Source organism: Tenebrio molitor, chromosome 3, assembly GCF_963966145.1.
Source record: "Tenebrio molitor chromosome 3, icTenMoli1.1, whole genome shotgun sequence".
NCBI lineage: Eukaryota > Metazoa > Arthropoda > Insecta > Coleoptera > Tenebrionidae > Tenebrio > Tenebrio molitor.
This window is the reverse complement of record NC_091048.1, coordinates 5,953,008-5,968,778: the sequence shown is the minus strand read 5'-3', so window position 1 is coordinate 5,968,778 and position 15,771 is coordinate 5,953,008.

The following is a 15,771-nucleotide window of genomic DNA, read 5'->3' as shown; positions in this document are numbered from 1 at the left end:
TCAAAACTGACAAAGGCAAAGGTTAAAGGCAGAGGCCGTGTAATCTCCATAAGCAAGTAGCAAGCGTTGACGTTGGACATCAGATAAAATGGAAATTTTGATTTAGGAGCGAATTTTTTACTGAGACTTAGGAGCGTCCTCCACGATATTCCAGAAACTGAATCGGTATTTTTAATAAAAAATGAAAATTAAAATAATTTCGACTCGATAGAAATGAGTTAATTAAAGAAATATTAAGTTTGAAAGAAATCAATAAAGGCTGCGTAAATGAAGTAGCAGGAGAAGTTAATGAAAATGAAAAAAGTTTCCAACGTTTGCCTCTTATTCCTGAGAACTAAAAATTTACTTTTTCTGTGTTTCTAATAAAGTCCTGGAGAATTTTTGTTGTCTTCAGCTGCAGTATCGTCTAGACTAATAAAATTTATGAAGCGTTTTCAGTCAGTGTCTTTACAATTAGAAGACACGGCTTTGTTTTTTTACAAAGTTTTAATTTGAAACTTTTGCAATAATAGTGTTTGGTGAGTCTAATAAAATCTAAGATCTCTATAAAGACAATTAGATCCGGTTCAAGGAAAAAGAACAAATAGTGTGAAAGAGGTTTTTTTAGTCAATTAACGTCTGCGTCAAGCGTCGCTGCGTCCTCCACCTTCTCAAGGACAGACTGTTCGCTTCGTTTGCACCGTATTAACTCCCCACAAACCCTGTCATACTATCAATGTAATTAAATTAGACCAATTTGTTTCCTAGACTACTGTTCTCAACGCATTCGTTCCAACCTTTTTATTTTAACCAGAAAAAATTACAAATTTCACCGAAACTGCTTGCACATCCTGATTGCTAATTCCTTTGTGAAATGAGGGCTTCATTATTATTGGAGTCTAGCAGAATATTCAATGCAATCGCAAACGGCTTTTCAATTAAGAAAGAGACAATGTCAATAAGACATCTACAGGATACTTTAATTTAATTTTACGTACTCACAAGCGGATGAAAAGTAACTCTTTTTCGGATGCTGACCGTGGCGCTATCTGTTGGTTTGTTTAGTAGGTTAGCAACGAAAACGACAAAACCGATAATTGTCTTGTCACAATAAATTATGTAAATAGTAAATTTCTAGTTTTGTTGGTAAGCAGATAACAAATACGATGTAAATGTAATGTAAATTTGTAATTTTTCCAACGATGTCTTTTGCTGTGTAATTCGCGCGGTCGCCTAGAAAAGGTAATGTGCACCTCTGACAAAAAGTGCCTTTGTTCAATCCTGTTTAAGCCTCGGCTGCGCCTCGGCCAGAAAACCCAGACTCGGAAGAAAAAGAAGCAATTTTTGGTATTAAAACACAAATAACTATTTATAACTAAATGTCGTTTTTTTGGTTCATAAAATCTACTATTAGATATTTAAATTATTGTATGATAACTTTCACATCAGAATAAAAAGATTTAACTTTATGTGTATACTCTGATAGTAGGTCTTAAATTATTATTGTAAAATACCTAAACACTGCAAATACATGCAATTTTATTTATAAAAATTTAAAACTGCTTCCGTTTCCCCAAGTTCTATTGTAAATCCTTTATGTATAAAACCAAAATTGGGGCGTACTCTTACGGGTTGCCTAAACTGGCCTCGCGCCGTTCCCCTTGTCCCTGATGACTTCATTTTTCCTTGCCTACAAGCTTGTTTCCACTCCCTCCATACACTTCTGTACTCCATGGACAATTCAAATGTATTAAAGTTAACTCATTCAGTGTTACCACTTACATAACATGAATCACAGCCTGTTCTGCTTATAAATTTATCTGACTTCTCGGTGTAAACCCTCACAAAGCATTTGCTGGTGAGACGGACGAAATCGGTGCTTTTTCTTTTTTTTGGTCATATCTGGAAAACTAAGACATTGCGGAAAAGTTTCACTTACAAAAATTTTCATTTGCGCTGTAACTTTTCTGAAATAGATTTTCTACTTCCTTCCGCCTTTTTCTCTTTGGGACTAATCTAATTAAACGGATGACAACTTAAAAACAACAAACAAATAAACTGCGGCTGAATCTTTAGTTATCACCGAGTATTGTAACTGCAAACACTATTTTCATTGATTTTTTAATCCGGATGAAATAAATCATCCTGACGAGAATAATATATGATTTATTTGACGTTCCATAATTTCGCTATTACTCAATTCCGAGATTCACACTTTGCTTTACAAATTGATTCCAAAGATAATTTATCGTTTCATTTAACGGCACACCTATAAAATGACGAGAGATGAAGGATTTGTTATTTTACGGACTGCTTTCTAACAACACGTCTTAAAATATACTGACAATCAATAAATCATAAATCGACAACATGATCCCAGATCATCCTTAAAGGTATTTGAAAACATCTTTGTGGACTTTTTATTAGTTATAAATGTTTCACGTATCGAGCTTGCAAACATTACTCTCCGGAACGGTCGAGCGTAACTTTCAGAACGGAAAATGCAATTAACAAATGAAACAAAACATTATCAATTTTTCAAACAAAGTAAAAGGATTCGTCTGATCGCATACGCTGGGTAAACAGTTTTAATTAAACCCTCAAAAAGATTAATTAAATTTTTTCTTTTACGGTGTCTGTGCCGAATTTATTTTTGTTGATTGTGAAGGAATCGTTATCCAGATTTCATGTTGATTCGTTGTGAAACAACCGTCATGTTTTCAAATGAAGCGATTTTTAGCATATCGGTATTAGAAACACATATTCACCACTTTGGGAAATTGAGGGCTAATAAAAAATGATATATGAGCTGTAGCATTGAAATAAAAAAGCAAACAACACTCATAAATAAGTGGGACTCGATTGCTGCCACCATTTGCACAATAATTCTGACTCAAAAACTCTGAAAATGGGAAAAGTTGAGTGATTATGTCTGCAATATGGGCGAACTAAGTAACAATAAACTAAGAGGAAGGCAGACTTGTCACTGATGTGTGGAAACTATTAGTAGTAATTTATTAAATAATTATATTTATTCTTAAGTTTTTTTACAATACAAAAATTTCCGATAATAATGCGGAATCTGGAAAAGTGCCCCGAATGCTTGCAGCGTTTCCGCGTTGAATAGCAAGGGAAATCCTCTTTGATTTTGAATCGCCTGATTCCGCAATAAGTCGGTTACCGATGACATTAATGAAATCGATGTCTTCTTTGCACCAAGGGCCTAAGGTTTCAAATGTTAAACCTTTTTATTTGTGCATTAAATAGATTGAAATGTAGCATTTTGTCACATATTTTAAAGCAATTTCAGCTGAAACCATCACATTCGGCAGTTATTGATCAATAAATATTGCTAATTGTTACCTCACACAATGGAAAATCTAGCACAATTGATATTCAAGTGATAAAAAATTATTACATTCCAGTGAGTGATTCTGTCGGCGATGTAAAATATTAATTCATTGCGCGTTTTTGCTCATTCACCATTCATAATTCACATTTAATCAGCAAGTAAAACAATTCGGTGTATTTTACGCCGTGGTCGCTTCCACATTGGGTTACTGTTATAAACTGTCGCCCCGAGCTTCAGCTAATGTAAAACTAGACCTCTTTCGCCCATCATATTTTCCGCCGACATGTTTTAACGGGATTTTTTGAAAAGCTGCTTTATTAATCCCTTGTGCCCGGCCCAGTATCGCAATACTAAATACTTTAATCCGGAAATGGATGAGGCAACAGGACAATAGTTAAAAACCCTCGACAAAAATCGAGCATCCCTGCAGAACGGCGTTAATTAAAAATAAATAGCGAGAGGAGCATCGAAAAAATACAGAACGGATCAAATCGGTGTCGTTGTATTTTTTATTCATGTGGAGTTTGTTTTGTCTATTTGTCAGCCATTGTGTTTACTTAAAAGCACTTAGTGTTTCTTCTGGCGGTCAAAGGGAGCGTAATTGGATTTTTAGACCAAAAGGATTATTTATTTGAGGGTCTTTCTAACGATAACCAAATAATGGTTGGTAAAGTGCATCGTAAATTCGCGTTGAGCGTGCATTAACGATGGAATTCTGGATAGTATTGAGCTGACTGTAAAACGACGACGACTGTTGAGGCAGATCTGCATAAACAATTAGAAAACTGAAATTTCTAGCTTAAGCTGTTGAATATTGATAAGTCGGAATTAGTTTCCACACTGTAAAATGGTGTTTGTTTCCTCCATTACCCTCGGAATTTAGGGAAACAAGAGATATCATTTTGAAATAACAAGGTTCCCGCAATGTGTCTTCATTGTTTGGAATTATTCTCGAGATATCAAGACTAGTCGTTGTTGTTTTAAGTTTGCGGAAAAAGTAGTTGGATAGAAAATTACTTGTGCATAAAAAGCCTGGAGGAAAATTCTTCACAAATTTCCTGTGTTTACACAATCTTTGTCGCAGTCTACTGATCGATTATTCTCCGCGTAAAAACTAAGCGAATCAAGAAGCAAATTCCTTCCATTAAAACTTAAAGTTCGTTGGTGAAGTGCATTAATTTCACTATGCTTGTAAATTAGGATTTACATTGCTGGGATGGCGAATCTTTTTAACTTTGTCGATTTCAAGAAAATAAGAAATTGGATGTTGCAGTCCATTCAAATCACATATTTTTAGATGTCACGGTAAAAATCGATAGAATTATAATAAGCATTTAACAGGTATTTTCAATACAAGTGAGCAAAATTGTGCTTTTTACATGAATACGGAAGTTGGGCATCTGAGCCGAAGGCGAGGGCCCCAACCGTACAAGTGATTAAATGCACGTTTGCTCATGCGTGTTGAATCTGATTTTTTCCATAATCATAAAATAGAGTTGCGGAATCGAAATTTCGGACAACATTTTTTGTCACTTTTTAAATTTTGAGTCAATTGCAGTAAGTGTATTTAAATCATCGCTTTCACCTGCTGCCTACCCCTTATTATGCCGCAAATCACTATTTTTTAATGTAAATAAATCAAAATGACAAAAACATGACAAGAGTAAAAAATGAGGTTATATTAACGTAAACTGTACATACCTATCATTATCTATCTGCATCACTATTTTGCATAACTGTTCACATCACTGGAACAATAACTTCTACAAAATTAGCCCAACAGGGAACTCACGAATACAGTTTTTTACAACAAAACGTGGATCAACAAAATTCCAAACAAAAGAGGTTATGTTCTTAGGCGCTGCGTGTTTGTGATTGGTTTACTGATTTTAGTTTACTCAGCGATACCAACACATGATGCATTTAGCATTAATTTTTTCCAGAAGTTTACCCCAAGCGGTTTCACGTTTTTTCGTAAATTTTAATCTAAATAACAGGTTAAAAATTTAAACAAGTCAAAATAAGACAAGTTTTAGTTTGTTAGTAGTGAGAAAGTATTTTAAAAACAAATTTGAAAAACTTTCTGAACAACATATTTGGCGCCCTTTATCGACAAACTCGCAAAACATTCACTTTGCTCACTAGTGAGAAAGTATTTTTTTCTTGGTGAGTTTGCATTAAAAATGTTTGCAGTAAAGATGTGGATTAAGTACGAGTCGGATAAAACTACCGGAAGATGTTTTATTCCCCATCGAGTGAACTAATTAATTCCTACTTACTGCTACTAATGAACGCAAGTTTCTTTGCAGATACTTTAAAAGTGAGTGGAGGACTGGATTTCAACAAAGCTAATGTGCATGTAGCACTCGCTGTTCTCTATTTTCCAAATCACTAAATTCGTTTTTGTTGACTTTCCTACTTTAAAGTTCGTTCAGAAATCTCACTCGACAAGATTTATCATTAAAGTTATCCGAGAACACAGTGTACAAAAGAAACTTTGTATAAATAAATAAATCATCACCATCTTCAATGGTAAAACCCATTTCACCACTTATTCTGGGATAACTGTTGCTCACAATCACAGTAAACGTCTGCAAACTTTGCCGAAATGGAAACTTGTTTTCTAGGTTAACACCAGCACATCGTTGACGTTTCTTTGACATTTCCGCGCACAATCTGCTTACCAGTGGCGTTGCGTTTGGCAAGCTGATGTATTATAAAGTAGTGTTTGAGACCACAAATTGTCTACGCCCATGCATTGAACGCTTATTTGCATAGAATTCCGCTACGACATGACCGATAATTTTCAGCGCCTGCTCTGATACAACGAATGATGAGACCTGTTATGTATTAATTTATTCCTGAGAAAATTAGCCTTTCACAAATATTCTCAAATATTGCTCTCCAAATAAAAAAATTGTTTAATGCCAAATTATCCGCGGAATAATTCAATTTAATCTGAAATGTCGCAAATTATTTTACTTGGAATTATTTAAGGAATAATTAAAAACGCGGAAAAATGTCAGATAAAAACCGGTTTAGAACGATAGGTATTTAATAATGAGTTACATTTCCCCCAGCTCTTACGTAATAATTAATTATGTAGGGCTCCTTCTCGACAAAATGATCAATACCCTGCAGTGGTATTTCGTTGCTGCCAAAAATGTGTCAACACCTTTGAAAATCTGCTACAAAACTGCCAAGAAAAATGAGAGACAGTGTTCGCAATCTGCGCATTCATTATTATCCAAAATACTCAACCCCACTTAAGAAGCAAATTTTCACACGTATTTTACCGCGACGACATTTAATGAACTTCCTAAATTCCTCAGAAAATTGTCTCAAGTGTCATAATCCTTATTATCGCCATTTAATGTTTGTCGGAGGCAATGAAATGAAAAACGTGATATAACAAAATGGGTGCTGCAGACGTTTGTTATTAACGTATCGTAAACCACTTTACGGGTTCTGTTCCAAATTGGAAATAAAAGAATTTAATAAGAGTCTTTAATAACGATCAGAGCAATAAACATGATTTTTTTATTCATGTATAATGCCATAAACAAGAAATAAAAATCATTGTAAAGTTGCAAATGGAGAACAGGCTGAACATGCGCGACCAAAGCAGATGCGTAGATTGATTCGTACAGATTTCAGCTTTTATCCAATGTCAGAGTAAACAAGCAATTGAAGTCGTTATAATTTTTTCAGCTTCTCTAATTGTTATACACCCCTTTACCTTTCAATTTAAGTTAAAGTAGCTGTGATTTACCGATGGATGTTTTAAATTTCTGGGGCGAGTGCGGTAGCACGCACGGTTAATTTACTCTTTTTACAGTTACTTTAAAATTAAAATCTTCATATGTTACTTTAATTTTCTGCAAAAAAACACATTTACATGTAGATACCTACATATTATTTTTCCGATAAATGTTTTTTTTTTTAATTTGTACTGCCTAATAAATGGCTATAATCATAATAAGGAAAATACAACCTAACGGGTTGGCAGCTCTAATACAAATGTCGTACGGTAAATATTTTATAGCGCTCCAACTAATGAGACACTCGCCTTTGCCTCGTGCCTGGAAACAAGTTTTCGCGCTGTACTCTAATGTAAATAACTATTTATAAAATATAGGTACTAAAATTGTGTAGGTAAATCTGTTTCCGTTGTATTTTCAGAACTGCTAGGTTATTTAGAGCTGACGGGAGGATACTTGAGACAACTCCAGGAGTCGGACTAAATGTAAATTAAAAAAGGAACAATGTGTAGATTATATAACTTGTTGGGAAAAGTTGAGGCCTACGACGCTAACTTGTACCGAGTTTTGTTTCATAAGAAAATTAACGCTTAGTAAAATTCAGAGAAGTTTTCGTTAATGAAGCAGAAAAACATTCTCGAATACTATGAATATCAAACCGCACTCATTTCTAAATTAACCGACAACTTTGAGTAATTACCGACGAATTTCTAACAATTGAATTCAAAGTGAACTTGAGCAAACTTGTTAAAATTCTATTGTCTGGAATAAAAAATGCAAAGCATTTTTTTCTCGAGCTGCTCTGGATGTTGACTTTCTTAAGTTCGTACCAATTTGCGAATTTTATATTAACTGGAAATGCGGCCCACTTGTAGTCTTGTTAAACACCATAACGGTCCCTTTCAGACGTCTTATTCAACGTTTGCACTTTTTCATAAACAGTCAAGATTGGACAAGACTTATTGCTACGGGAATAAAAACCTGGGATTTACATAACAAAATGATTCTTGGAATATTGTCGCTTTCATTTCTGAACTCGCAGATATTGTACATACAAAAATAAAGGTGAATTTAATTTTCGAAGGAACAGGTTTTTCTTAAATAATGTAATGCTTTCGACCCCTGGGGCCGCGTGTTTTGATGCTGGAATAATTTCATAAAAAAAGAAAAAATTGCATGAGTGATAGAAAACAATTTGTCCCACGTTGTTATTTTAATATGTATTTTGTTATAGAACACATTTTGTTTAATAATTGCCTTTTTAATTGAAACTAAACTCAGCCAAAAACAATTTTTATGAAATAAAATTTCTGTGAAATGTGTTCAGTTGTTTTTCGAAGATCCTGTTTTAACCAACACAACATGACACAAGTAGGACAAACTAATTTACTGTTGCTGAGCAATGTTAAGCAGTTAGGTGTATTGGATCTCTCATGGCACAGAGTACTGTGACCAAGCGCCTAGCGCGCCACTTTACATTCGGGAGGTCCCGGGTTCTAACCCCGGTGCCTCCTGACCAGGTGTGGGTTTTTTTCATAGGTTCCCCACACCATCACATCGTGGTATGTCTCATATCACAGATAAGGCAATTGCTGGGTCAGTAGCAACCTCTGCAGTACCTACCACCTTCCTTCCGCACCCATCCACACCGTACCCATCCCGAATCTTCCCGTCAATGTGGCTGAAAAGGCTCTGGAAAGCCCCAGCAGCCCGCCCCCCTACTGGGGGGAATGAAAGATGTATTCTCTTCCTCTCATATGGGATGTGACCTTGGAACTGATATTCGTCGCTTGCGCAAATTGACTCATAGCCCATCATGAGAAAATTCAACACTTATAACAATTGTAATTTAATATTTTTTGTCTACGTTGTAAATCAGATAATTATGTTTCTTTTATTTTGCTTCCTCATGAACTAATTAGTCTTCAAGGTTAATTATTGATTTTTTTCTTTTAATGGAATGAGGCACACCTGCTAAGAAATATGCCTTTTTCTACTTTTTATTTCTACATTCTTTATCTATTCCCAATAAAATACTGCAGAAAACTAATTAGCCAAGACCATCTCGAGTCTCAGACCCGTTAAGACTCTTGAAGGAAATTACTAATTAAAAATGGTGAAAAATGTCTAGGGAACTGAATATATCTCGATTGCATTAAATTAATTCTAAACATTACTTTCTAGGGTCTAGACGACGACATTATGATAGAGATAAGTAAATAATGGGCAAATTAAATTAATCATTAGTTTTTTAAGGGTGTCAAGGGTGTGAATTAGCAGTGAGGAACGAATATGAAGTTCTGAAATAATGAAATGTAAAGAATCGGTCCCTTTGAGTGTGACATGTAAAACAGATCTTTTTGGCGATTTTGCTTTGAATCAGGGGTCGAGATCAGGGACATTCTCGAAGATGAGCGATGGCTTTCTTGTTTCTGTCTGCTTTACGACAAAGAGAATCGCTTTGGCCTTATACCAGAGGGGAGTTGGATGTGTTGAAATTTATTTGTGACACAGCCTGAATCCGTCAAGTCAAGCAAATGGTCTGTCTTGAGACTGCATTATCTCGGTTCAAAAGGGCAGGATTTGTATCAATTTAACACCCAAGAGAGCCAAATGTAATCGTGGCCTTTGTAAAAACTATCGATCCCCTTGTCGGGGCTTTATTTCCATTGACGACTTTGTCGGAAAGTATTTATTTGCAAGTTTCCGCCGTCAAACTTTATGAAATATTCCGAACCGTATTGGACTCGGGATCCAACTAAAGGACGCCTCAAGATAAATCATCTCTAGTTATCATTTTATTGTATCGCCTGAATTTAAACGTCTCTTACTTAAATAATAACTTTTGTTTCGGATGATTAATAATCGTGGCTTTAATTACACACTCAAATCCGACCTGAGACCCGAAATCCCTTTACAACTTTCGTAATTCCGGTACGGCTTTGAGACCGTTTCTTTGAAGACGGCTCCGAGTAATCCAAAGAAAGAATTATTTTAATATCTGGGCTACTAATTCGAAAAGGGATTATATGGTGGCAACGAGTTCCCAGCGCAAAGAATGCATCCTGATTTTTTGACACCGACTTTCAACAAAACTAAAATTACAAATTGTTGCTCCAACAATTCTAGTAGCTCTTTATTTTATGTAAATGTGCCAAAAATTTGCCGTTAACAAATAAAAATGCTTTAATGTAAGTAGCTATGTAGAGGTGTTGGATTCTCTCATGGGTTGTGACCTTGAAAATATCGGCGCGAAGGCCCAGCCATGAACCAATGAAAACTGAAAACGTCGATGTTGTCCGGTCGGTTTGTAGCGCCTATTTGAGACCGATATTCGTCGTTTGCGCGGATATGACTCATAGCTCATGAGAAAATCCAACGCCTCTAATATATTTGGCATAAAGCAACAGAAGTTCTTATCATCAAAGAGTTTTAACAATTTTAAAGACAGAATTCGGTCTGCTAATACAGTGAGTTTTAAAATACAAGGTGAATAATATCGATATGGATCGCTTCGCTGCCCATTAAAAATATCTTTAAAATATTCAGCAGACCTCAAATTTATGGAATTAAGTACCAATTTAGAGAAACATAGTAAATATTCGACGGGGTCTGAAATCAAGTAAATAATAAAGAAGTGTGGTCGTAATAAAGAGACCTATTACCACAAAAAGATCGTGAAATGGAGCCGTAAATTGGGTTCATTTAGTTGTTTACAAAACTGTAATGGCTTTACAATGGATCACTATTACCAATTAACGAACACTTTGAAGAGTAATTCACTGACGAAAATTTACTGCTCTTAATCTTTCTAAGTATTTATACGATAATAATAATTTTTCCTTGCATAATTTTTCACTAATTGTGTTCAAAATTCATTATCGTGAGGTATGTAATCTTTTGGCTTCATACGATTAGGGAAACGCATTTTCTCCATGCCAATCTTTTCCACGACAATTTTTAAAGACTTTTCATTCACATTCGTTCCTTGATGTTCTCGCAGTCGGGGATGCTCCTCCAGTGTCCATCGCTCTCAAGTAGCTGTGGTCCCTCGCAGAGCGCAAATTGAAGCCACGCCACCCATTCATGAGGAAATGGATCGATAACAAGCTGCTGACACCTGGAAGGAGTTTCTGATAAGTCTGATGACACGTTTCCTTTCTATTCTTCCCTATATTATTCCAGACTTGACCGAGAGGTCAAGGGGACAATTTAACAGGAGAGACAATTAAAATCTTTGCAGGATCACATAGTTCGCATCTTAATTCTTTAATGCTGTTTCATGTATCCAAATTAATTTAACTTAATTTATTTAGCTTACTGGCTTATCCTATTTGTCAAATATTAGTACACTCTTTTACTCATTTAAATTTCTTCTTGTGATCTTTAGTGAACAAATTAAATGAAACATCCCACTTTGATACAGTCAGCACGTGTGCACTTCAACCTGATTGTCTGATAAAAGAGCAGATAGTTTTAATTTTGTGAAAGATATGTTAACTAAACAATTCCCCGTGCACTCTCGTCGAAACTTCTGCAATATCCACACTAAAACGTAACTGGTCGTGACATTTTTCCCGTTTCAGCAACGTTGTGCCAGATGTATCGAATAGAAATTTCGTTGATGAGAAATAATAACAAGACCATCTAGCCTAGTGTGTTGAAAGTCAGGGAGGTAATCGGGCTCAGTTCAACTTTGCGGATTAAACAACTTAGTTGTTGGATAAAATGGACCAATAATAAGAAGGGTTGGAAAATTTAACGCGTTCAAATTGTTTTTATTTGTTGCGCACCCAGTCCTTACTGCCGTGTTAACCGTGTCCCACTAATAAAATCAGGCGTTTCAATTTCCACATCGTATGCGTCGTCGTCCATTTTCCGGTAATAAATTCAAGAGAATTAAAATTCGACGGTGCGAGGCAAAAAATAATAATGAGACTGTTTATTTGTTCGACAGTTTAACAGCAATTTCCATATTTCGGTGATAAATTGCGTCGGTAAAACCACCGAACAAAAAAATACATAAAAATGAAAAGAAGCATCTTCGTAGATGTATTAAGAAGTCAATGTGACACAGCACGCCGTTGACGTTTCTTTGACATTTCAGCGAAAAATTTGCTTAACAGTGGCGTCGCGTTTGGCAATAAAGCTGGTAAATTACCCATTCTTACAAATGTAAAATAATGCTCTTGTTTATTTTATAAATAAAAGTAGCGTTTGATACCATAAATTGTCTACGCCCACGAATTGATGAACGCTTATTTGCATAGAATTCCGCTACGACATACAACGCCTGCTCTGATTTGTTTTCTTTTTGATCACATTGTATAACTGATACAGTGAGATACGTTTCAACTTCTTAAATTTTAAAGTAATTTAAATAAATATTTTTTTTACAATCTTATTTACTCAGAACCAGCGTTCACAAGAACTACCACAATTTCTTTTTTATTTATAATTAGTCTTTTTATTGAATATTTTGCTTGAACACCTTGTAGTAATAAGTTCATATTTAACTTAATTTGTCAGTTAAAAAAATTTGCAACGTCAATAAGCAAATGAGATTCCTGTAGTCGATATTGGCGTTAAATTGGGGTCGGCGAGTATGATTGTCAGCGCGCACAAAGTCCAAATATTTGGGGGTGGCCATGTGTGCCTCCATATCGGGCTCATTTCACTTTATGACATTGAATTCCCGACTCAAATCTGCCAGTGTCGTTTATTTCGCAGATGGGGTGTTCCTATCCCGCGCACGTTCTACAAGAGATACATGGGGGCCTTTATAATGCCGCCTATGTCGCCCCAAATAAACCTGTGTGTTGATGTTAATGAAACGTCTCCCACTCACCCCCAAGATGAGGAAGTCGAGCAGGTCTTGTTCTTGACGGCCGTTGCCTTCGCCTCTAAAACCCCAACAGGACGATTGTACCAAATTTTAAAGGAGAGCTTACAAGGAACAGACGATCCTTTGCGATTACTTTTTACGGCGAGCTTTTATTTATGGTAATTAAATAAGGAAAACCGTGTAATTTGAATCTATGCCGGCTGTCAACGTTTTGTCTTTTTGGAGGAGGAATGTCGGCGCAGTCGACTTTTTCTAGCAATTACTCATCTTTACGAGATTGTTTCTGCTTTCTCTGAGAGTCTCCATTAAGGAACTAAATTGATATTTTTTACCAGAAGAAATTTTGGATAACTTACTTATTTCACTGCTTTGTTCTTCATGTGAATACATTCAATATGAGAAACAAGCAAAAGTAGAGAATGTATTATTCTGAATGTACTATTCTGAATATTCTATTGAAATTCATTTTACACTGTAATGAATACACAGATCCGATACTCTAACTTTAATAAGTCTGAGTCAAACAGAATATTCTCGTAGTACTAAAATTTCTATGTGGAACTTATTATTTAGATAACATTACCCTGAGCAAATTCTTCGTAATTCATTAGACTTTATTATACATTTGCAAAAATTTAAGAGAATTGTCTAAGCAAATTAAATATAAAATTCTTAATGGGGTCAAAAATACGCTTTGTAGATTTTAATTCATCTGCGTCTTTCTTGTAGGAGACAAAATTCCAAAAGATAATCATATAATTAAATGAAGAACAGAAATATATTGCTTTCCGAATTATTATTTCCATTTCATTCGATAACAGTATATTCAACGAGCGGATAATGGTGGCTACTACTCGTGAGGATGATTTTGTGTCACGAGCCGAAGGCGAGTGGCGTAATTCATTCGAGCGAGTATAGCCAAGCCATTACCCGCGAGTAGAATACTATACTTTTTCTACGACTATGAAGAGAAATTAATTTCACTTAAATTTTTTCAGTAGGTATATTATTTGATAAAAAATTTAAATTAAGGGAGTGAGACTTTAACAGATGATCAAATACACTGCTGTATTCTCGACTGTTGCAACAATAATTTTTAATTGTATCTATTATTTTTGCATTATACCTCCTTATAGGCCCTTTTACTGTTAATGAAACTCAGAATTGGCGATTTTTGTCTTTCATAAATATCTATCGCAATGATCATTAACAGTTATAAGGCTGTTCTACATGGAATTACGTGACTTGAATGGAATGAGGCAACATTGTACCAAACTTGTTTTAATTATCTCGTTTTCAAATAAGCTTCGCCTAAAGAATTAATTTTTATGAACTTTTTATATACGGTTTAGTTTAGCGAAATAAGCCGAGTTGGAATCGAAAAGGAATCGAACCTTGGCTTTGAATTATGAATCTCAAAATTAATTTTCCGATCTTTTATATTACATCATAAAAGAGAACGATCGAGTACGTTTATGAATAAAATTACGACAACAAAGAAATTTTCAACGAAGTGTGCTTTTATTGCAAGGTATGATATCAAATTTCAAGATTTTGCATAAGAGAGGAAAATTACAGTGTGCAGAGTGCAAGGGTAAGAGATTCATCAGAGTGTTAATGTCATATGCACAATTAAATAAATGGACCATCTACAATTTACGCTACATTAATTTTTAACAGGATAATTTGTGAGGTCATAACATTAATTTTATTGCATTTTTGTTAATCTATTTATTAACACTTTGGCAGATAAATGACTGTCGTAATTTAGATTTTCTTTAATTAATATTAAAAGTTTGTAGAAAGACTGGTGGGCAGTATGTAGCTACTCCATTTCATACATTTATTTATGACAAAATCAACAATCATTGTAAATGATATTATTTTTTATAGTAAATGTGTATATTGGTGTAAAAAAAATCATCACTCCATTTTTAACGTTTATACGATTTATTTTCTTTTTTTAAATATTGCCTGATATTTCATTAAAACTGGGAAATTAATTACTAACTGAAAATGAAAAAAAATTCTTTGTCCGACATTCATGATAATAATGAAATCTACGCTTGAGTGCTTTCTCTTACACTTGTAGTTTATGAAGTATTTAGTAGATATTAGCGACTCTCATATTGTACTGTATTGTAAAAAACGGTGGACGCTCCAGGCAATATGTAAAATATTTCAATACCTCTGTTGTATTACTAGGCAGACAAAATGTAAAAACACTGTTCTATGAATTTTTTATGACAAAGCTAACAAAGGAAACCACATGTTCAATCTCTGATGCTAATCATACAAAAATGCCAATATGTGAATTACACAAGTGAGATCGGAAAAAAAAATAGAGTTGGCTGTGACCAAAAATTTCAGTTGGCAATTCGTTAAAATTTCAATTATCAGATGCCAGTCTTAAAAGTTGGGTTAGTGATTTTGAGAACGTTGAAATCTTGATTTTCATAAAGGGGTGCATTATGTGTGACCTGCCGGTTGTTAAAGAATCATGAGGTATTTACGAACTAGAGTAAATGTCTGCCTTCAGCTTCCAAACAAATGCTACTCTCTTCGCTTCATGTTTTCAAATGACAGTTACTATTGTAATTAATGACATCTGATGACATTTGAATTAAATTTTTACGTGCTGCCAACTGAAGTGTATTAATCATGGCCATGTCGATTTTTTTATTTTCGATCGCACGGTATGCATCAAATGTTTTGTAACAAAATTAGATCTTTTAGATATATTATTTCCCCGGCGACGTTTGCTGTTATCTAATCTAACGAAGGTCGTGAAGCCTAGAATTGAAAAACACAAAAAACATCATTCAAAAAAAATT